Below are 8,283 nucleotides of genomic sequence, written 5' to 3'. Positions count from 1 at the left end.
ATATATATATATATTTATATTATTCACGACAAGACAAATATTAAAAAAAAATAAATATAATTCACTCCACCAAAAAATTTCAATATAATTTGAAGCAAACAAAGCACAACGGCTCTTTTTAATTCCAACACAGATCTCCACCGTCTATCATCCCTCAACCAACGGTTGAGATTATATCTCTATAATCATCTTTTTAATTCCAAGATATACAACGGCTGTCTTCACTGGTTCTCTTTCTCACTCTGACTCTCATTCCCCTCTTCCCTCACCCTCCTCCATAGACGAAGCTTCTCTTTCTATGTCTCTCTCTGTCTCTCTTTCTGTGTCTCTCTTTTCACTCTCCCTCTTACACTCATCTTCCTTTTTCCTCTTCTCTTATGGAGCCGTCTCTGTATCTTTGCGTCTCTATGTTTGAGCTAAAAAGCAGTCAGCACTACCGATCTGTCTACAGTCACCGGTCTGTCTCTTTCTCTCTGTCCTCAAACCTCTCCGGCTAGTCTCTCTCTCTCTCTCTATATCCTCAAACTAGTATACTTGTCGATCTGTGTGGTGTGTGTATCTCTCTCTCTCTCTCTCTCTCTCTCTCTCTCTCTCTCTCTCTGTCCTCAAACCAGTATACTCTTCGATCTGTCTCTCTCTCTTTGTCTTGAAACCGATAACTAATCTACGATCTCCACAACCAGTCTAGTCGGCTGAAGAAGATGCTCAATTCCAGTCAAGTCCTCAAACTCATTTCAGGTATTTATCAGTTAAATTCGTTTATGAAATTTATATCAATTTGTAAAATTGATTCTCAAATTTGCTCTGTGTGATTCTGAAATTGATTCCCAAATTGAAATTTGTGTGATTCTGAAATTGATTTTGATATTTGTGTGTGATTCTGAAATTCTGAGATTTATTTTGAGATATGTTCATATTTATTCTAAAATCCTGAAATTTATTCAGATATTGATTCTAAAATTGTGAGATTTATTGTGAAATTGTGAAATTTATTGTGAAATTTGTGAATTTGGCTGTATATTTCAAATTTCGGTTTGATTCTGGAAATTGGGAATTGATTCTAAAAATTACTTGGTTTTCTACTGTTTCAATTATGTTTTTCAATTGAATTTGGAGCCACAAATCTATTCATATTTGCTGATATGACATGTTTGGCAGATGTTATTCTACTTGTCAAATTTGATAACAAAAATGGCATCTATCATCTTTGATAAGTAGAATAGCAGGCTATTGGATACCCATTTTTTGTCACTTTTGTCAAACTATAGCTTTGATAAGTAATTTGACAACTCCATTAAAGATGCTCTAACTACTGTAACTCTAAATATATATTCTCATTTGAACACAAATATATCATAAAATTTACAACCTACCGACTCACTCAACCCACCGGTTCAAGAACCGATAAAATATTTAAACCAACCCGCCAATTTTGTGGTCGTGTGAGTTGGTAATGGGTTAAGAAATTATCAAAGTGTAAAAGACAGTTTGATTGAGATAGTATTCCAAACCACTCAAAACATTTTGTGCTCGCCCCTTTTAATACCACAATATTCATAGTATTATTTAATGCTTTATTTGTTTTATTTAATTTTTCATACTAATATTAAAATTATTGTCCAAAGTTTTAATGCCATGCAAAATAAACACAAGATTAAAACAAGTATGATAGCCCAATGTTTCTCACCTCCAACGTCTCTGGCTCTTTATCCCATAATCAAACATGCTCTCTAAGTGTAATTAATAATTGAAATTACATTGGTCTTTCTTGAAATTTTAATTCATATACCAGTTAAATCATTTTTCATCAATGATTCGTTAGTCGTATAATAAAAAAATGATATTATCATGTATTTTTAACTAAAATATATATATATTTTAGTATCTACGTATCATCTGTCTTAATTTTAATTATTTTAATCATATTAAAAAATATTAATATAATTATATTAAATTAACTTTACCCCCCCAAATTTGTCACTTTTTCTTTTCTTTTGTTTTTGTTTTTTTTTTGTTTTTTTGTTTTTTTTGTTATAGGAAAATCCTCCCACTTGTCCGCAGGTCCAATGTGGCACTCCTTACAGAAATTACCAGGATATCTTATTGTCCATTCTGAGTTAGGAGACTATAATCTAAAAACTTGTCCCGATCTCCTAAAATAAGCTCCGCTTAAATTAGGATTTGCACAGCGGAGAGTATGAATCCACACCAAATACGATGAAATCGCTGAGACTAATTTTCTAAGCAACTATGCTAAACGTAGAAAATTGACCTAAAGAACTTTTAAACCTGAAGACCTAAAAACTAAATCCCCGTACTTTTGTCAAGTTGCCAATAACTCTTGGGTTGCCAAATTTGTCACTTTCGCTCTCTTTCCTCCCAAATTCATAAATGAGAGAAAAGTGGTCAATTTGTGGGAGCATGTCCACGTGCCTCCTCTTCCCCACTTTAAATAGTCCGAGCTACTCTTCTCTCCCAGATTCGCCACTTTACCTCTATTTCATCCCAAATTCAAATGGGGCTTTCTTTTTCTTCACGTCCCCTCTTATGTCCTTCCCATCGCTCCATTAAAAACACCAAACAGAAGAGTTGTTTGAAATATTCTAAATAAGTATATTTTTTTATTTTTTTTAAATATGAGTTGAGTTTGAAGTGATATAGTAGAAAGATGATATGACTTAAATAAGATGATGTGACTTAAATAAGATAGTGAATTTTTGACTTTTTGACTTTTTTAGGGGATGCCAAACTTAGCCTGGTAATAATAACTGAATCTCTGATAGTTAGAATTTTCAGTTATAAAACCAAAAATTAAGGATTAATTAAAAAAAAAACTTCCCCAAAAATATGAGTATTGTTTGGCATCCCCTAAATAATCCATCTTTTTATCTTTTTTTTTCATCATATCACTTCTCTACTTTTCTGCACATCCTCTAGTAAAAAGTTAAAAAATGCATTTATTTAGATCATTCCAAATCAATATTTAAATTGTATCAATTTAGCTTCCAAGTTATAAAAAAAAAATGTATTACTTTGATTCTCAATTTTTAAATTGTGTCAATTTAATCTCCAATTAATGTATGAAAAGTAGTTCAATTTGATCCTCCAATTAAATTCTATCAATAGACACTATTAAAAGCCAAGGACAAATGAGTAATTTTAGATGTCAAGGGTTACCAAAATAAAGAAAAGTACACAATTTAAACATTATGAATCAAAATGATACAGAAATCATATTTTGGGATAAAAAAAAAATGAAACAAAGAAAATCTATGAGAGAAAAAGAATCAAAGTAAACAGGGAATGAGAATGGTTACATAAACATGTAAATAAGTTTGGATAAGATTAATAGATGAATAATAAGACTCCCTTTGACATTGAAATTGAAATAGAAAGCTACTACAAAGATGAAATTTGGTGAAAGTAGATCCTCACCCAACAAAATTCATACAGATTCACAAACAAAGAAAGGCACAGATTCATGACATCTATAAAGAAAGAAAGAACAAAGTGAAACCAAGCTAAAGGCCTCTCTCTCTCTCTCTCTCTCTCTCTCCCTCTCTCAAGAAAGAAAGAAAGCTAACATATATAAGGGACATTAGCAGAAATGTGATTGTAACCTGGGTTAAAGAAATCAGCAGCAGAAGGAGGTGCTAATGAGCTTTGATGATGGAGAGCGCTAACAACTGCTTCAGCGAAGAAGATGATAAACTTTATGGCCACTTTGAGTAGTTCCATGCACATTCCCAACCTCTGGATCACCATTACTCTTCCCAAGTTCCTACTACATAATGTTTCTCAAACTCTCCTCTTATGATTTTATTATAATTCATTGTGCTATGACTCATTATATTTATTATTTTGATTATTATTAAAGATATTTGGTATATTTAATTATAACTCATTATATTTTTTAATAATAATTAAAAATAATTTTATTTTGACATTTATCATAGTACTATTCCTTTCTTCTACTCCCTTCTCGTCTCTCTCCTTATCCTCTTTTTACAACATCCATACACACATAGGACCTATCATGTTTGGTTTTCAATTAGGTTTTTTGTTTGTCTTTTTTTTTTTTTAAATTTGTTTAATTACAACTAATTTAAATGCACTGAAAAAAAAATTACTAAACACAAAAAAATGTCTTCGTTAAAAAAAAAAAATTCTATATTTTTTTACAAATATTTTTATTTTGTAGACACATCTAAAAATAAAGACTAAAATATTAAAAATATTGGGGAAAAAAACCACACAAAAAAAAATCAAAATAATTTTCAAAACCTAAACCATGCCCAAATCAAAAGAAGTTAACTAATAAATTGAAACTCTCTTGTGATTAATATATAGACTATTTGGTCATATTGTATAGAGAATTTGAAATTAACTGAACAATAATAATCAGCAAAGTTATTCATCCAAAAAATCTGTTGACAAATTTATTCGGAATGAAAATTTGTAATTGAAATTTAATTGTTATATTATGAGATGGACAATTTTTTTAAGATCACTAATATTAAAATTTTATAAGATAAATGAAATATAATATTTTCATAGTAGTTGGGTTCCCTCAACATTTTTACAGAGAAAATTTGACATAGGAAAATTTAACTCCGTGAGAAATTTTGTTCCGACACATAGAAATTCACAAAGAAATTTCTCTTTTTTCACAGAGAAATTTAAAAATTTCTCTAATATGATTACACGAAATTTCTCAGGCATGATCACAAAGAAATTTCATCGACGGATCTTAACTAATAAAAAAAGGGGTAAATTACACTTACACCCCCCTGAGATTTGGATTTAATACATATCACCCTTGACGTTTGGAAAATTACACTAACCCCCTGTCATTGTAATTATTTAGACAGACTGAAAACATTAAACTCATGCACTCTCTCTTTTTTTACTTTGCTGTACTTTCTCTTTTTTTTCCCTTTCCTTTATTTTTTTTTTTAAATGTAATTTCCTTTGTTTATCTAGTAGGAGTTGTTACCTTTTATATAAGCAGGGGGTTTGTGAAATGAGACTATTAACCACAGGGGTAGGAATGTAATTTCCAAAACATTAAGGGGTGGGTAGTAATTGGACCAAACCTCAAGGGGTGTCAATGTAATTTACCCTAAAAAAATATATTGGACCTCTCTTACTATCCAAAGTTGGTGAATCTTATTTCACTATTTTTTCCTTATGGGATTCATGTATGGAATAAATCTGGATCATATATTTATGTTTAAATTCTAAGTATATAATATTACTTGTCTATAATATTAAAATTATTATATTTTATATTAAATTTAATTATGACATAATTTTATAGTTGTCCACGTGGCTTAGTTGTTAGCCGAAGTGTGATCTTATCTCACAAGATTCGAGATATTTCAAAAAAAGGACCTGAGTCCTAAGTGAAGACAAATTCCTAGGTTGGATAAGTTGAGATTCTTGTGAAAGGTTTAACCCAATCCAACTAAGATACATGAGTCACAGATAAGTGTTATTCCTATTAGGAATAAGTGTCCTAGTGAAGTTTAATTTCTAGAAAGAGAAGGGCATAAATTATTATATAAAGAGAGGCATCCCGTAAGTCAAGGATCGTTTTAACATGTGAGTTTTTTGTGTGCTCATTATTTTGTAATTATCTTTTAGAGATATTCTTAGGGGACTTACGTGTATGGGTGTAAATCTAGCCCGGCCCAGGCCATTCGGGCTTGAGCTGGGCCGGGCCGGGCCGCGCCACGAGTCAAAAAATGAAGCCTAGGCCCAAGCTTAGGGTATTTGGGCTTTGGGCGGGCTAGTGGGTCAGGCTTGGCCTTGGGCTTAGGTTGGGCTTAGGCGAGCCTGACCATTTTTATTTTTTTTTTTAATTTTTTCTATCAAAAATTTATTATTTTCCATTAAAGAATACACTGGGCCTTAGGCGGGGCTGGCCCTAAGTGGGTTTTAAACAGGCCAATGGGCCGGGTTTCAAAATGATGGCACAGGCCCTAGCCCAAGAGCTCGGGCTGGGCCCAAGCGGGCCTAAACGGGTAGGGCCCATCTCGAGCCATGTAGCGATCCCAATTTCAATCATTCTTTCATGTTTTGCCACTTCAACTGGGCCGGTCGGGGATCGAGTTGCCCGATCAGCTCGCGGGGGTCCAGGGGGCAGCGCCCCTTGGCGGGTCCATGGGCAGCGCCTTGGCAGGGTCGAGGGGCAGCGCCCCCGAAGCAAATATGCAAAATGCATTCGAAGTTGTTTGGCCGCTCGAGCAGCCATTTATGCGCTCGAGCGGAGAATTTTTGGTTTCAGAAGTTTGACCTGTCTGCAAAAGTATTGGGTTAGTGTCTTTGACGCTCGAGCAAGGCTTTCCACGAGCGGACCATGTTATATCAGTTCGTGAATCTGATATTTCATATCACTTTTTTAGTCCTCTCTCTCTCTCTCTCTAAAACTCTCCAGAATTCTAGATCGGGAGCTTCTCTCTCTAGAAGTCATCTTCTCTCTTTGATTTCTCTAAATCCGTTGAGATTTAGACCTAAGTTCTTCACCAAAGTTGGTTATTATCTCGAGGGCTTCGTTGTATGCGGTGAAGATCGAGTTTCGACACCGTTGATTTTGGGGGTTTCATCTCATTTCTTCTTCAAAACTTGAGGTAGGGATTTTCTTAGAGTTATATATATATATATATATATTTGCAAGATCTATATGATTTTTGAAATCATCTTTCGATAGCTTTGAAAATTGATTGTTAATTCAAAAAGTTGAGCGATTTTGAAAGTTGGTTTGTCTCTTGTTCTTTTAAAATGATCTTATGGGTTTTGATCTTCGTTGATTGAAGAAAATATGATTTTGGAAAGTTTTCTGTCAAAGGATTTGAGTTGTATAGTTTTGGTGAGAAAACCTAGAATTTGGGATTTTTTTTTTAAAAAGACTGAAAATCCATGAATGATATTGTTATATTTATTTTGTGTGTCAAAATAAATGAATGTTTGAAAATTTTCTTATTTATATTTATATAAATGATGAATTTCAGGGAATATGAGAATTGTTGTTTATTTTGGAAATTATTGTTCAAAACGTTGAAATAGTCTTGAAATGACTAATTGTTGAGAATACTTGAGAAGAGGGAATTGTGATATTCCTTGGAAGATGAATTGGAATAAAAGTATTTATATTCATCTTGTGTTATTGGCATAACAATTCATTTGATTACATTAAATTTTAAAAGTTGATTTGAAAACTTGTATTGAGAAAAAAATGTTGAGAAACAGGTTTTCATGAAATGGTTTTGGGGTAAATATGTTGATAAGTCTTGATAGGTGGTGTAGATGATATTGAATAAGTTGGACTGAGAGTCTGGAGTGAAAGACCGAAAACCCGCGCGGATAGGTATTGAGCCTTCCGGTTAATACTGGTAAAAATGACAATTTGGTAATACTTATATAGTCTACTTGCAGACACCGACCTAGAGATTACCAGAGTCGTATTTACCGCCCTTGAAATAAATTGTTAAGTTTTAAACAACTGAAATTGCATGACATCATTGAGTATGATAGTTTTCAAAAGATGAAAATGGGATTTATCTTCAAAAAGGGACATAGCATGGCATGTGCATTTCATCTCTTGAGACTTGTATAAAATGTATATACTTTGTTAAGAATTTTCTACTAGGCTTTATGTTCACCCTACAGGATTTTTGTACAGAAAAAGATGTGGTGATGCCGCCTAACTAAAGGCGAGGAAATGTGTGTTGAAAGTACAAGACTCTCATTTTGCTATGACTCTATGTGTAAGCCAAGAGTTGTATATGTGTGGATTTGAATAACCGTTTTGTGAACCAGGCTCAAGCCTTGGAAACTTGTAAACCCTTGGGGGTATTTATTTATTTATTTACTTGTTATTGGATTAATGTATTGTTGCATGAAGAACTATTGTATCATGTAATGTAAGTTTGGAGATTTATATCCAATTTTCCTTTAAAGAGCCATGATTGTTGTATGACCATTTGAGCTAAAAATTTGGGGCGTTACAAGCCACGGGCGGACTTCGGGCCGCCCATAGACCGCAGGCTATTTTTACATCGCTACTTATGCGTAATAGGTATATTTATTATCCAATAGGTCTTATGATAATTAATAGCCTTTTTCATCAAACACTATTAAAAAAAATCACTAATTGTTAATTTCCATTGACATTTTAAAATTTTTGTCACAAAAAATATTACTAATTATAAGTTTTAGCGACGGTTTAAAAAAATTGTCACAAAAAAGTCTCTAATTTTCAATTTTCAATGACAGTTTAAA

The 8,283-nt window shown here is 32.8% G+C and overlaps 1 long non-coding RNA gene across 1 annotated transcript; it reads left to right on the top strand.

Moving 5' to 3' along the window:
* Positions 1-574: 574 nt before the first annotated feature.
* LOC145822673 (uncharacterized) lies at positions 575-7,963 on the top strand. The gene is made up of 2 exons (XR_014364319.1): positions 575-738; positions 7,685-7,963. It is a non-coding gene; the product is annotated as an uncharacterized LOC145822673 (long non-coding RNA).
* The last annotated feature ends 320 nt before the right edge of the window (positions 7,964-8,283 follow it).

Source organism: Camellia sinensis, chromosome 3 (genome assembly GCF_055761805.1).
Source record: "Camellia sinensis isolate YWXY chromosome 3, ASM5576180v1, whole genome shotgun sequence".
In the NCBI taxonomy this organism is placed as follows: Eukaryota; Viridiplantae; Streptophyta; class Magnoliopsida; order Ericales; family Theaceae; genus Camellia; species Camellia sinensis.
The sequence above is the reverse complement of the archived record's forward strand: the minus strand, read 5'-3'. Positions and strand labels throughout refer to the sequence as shown.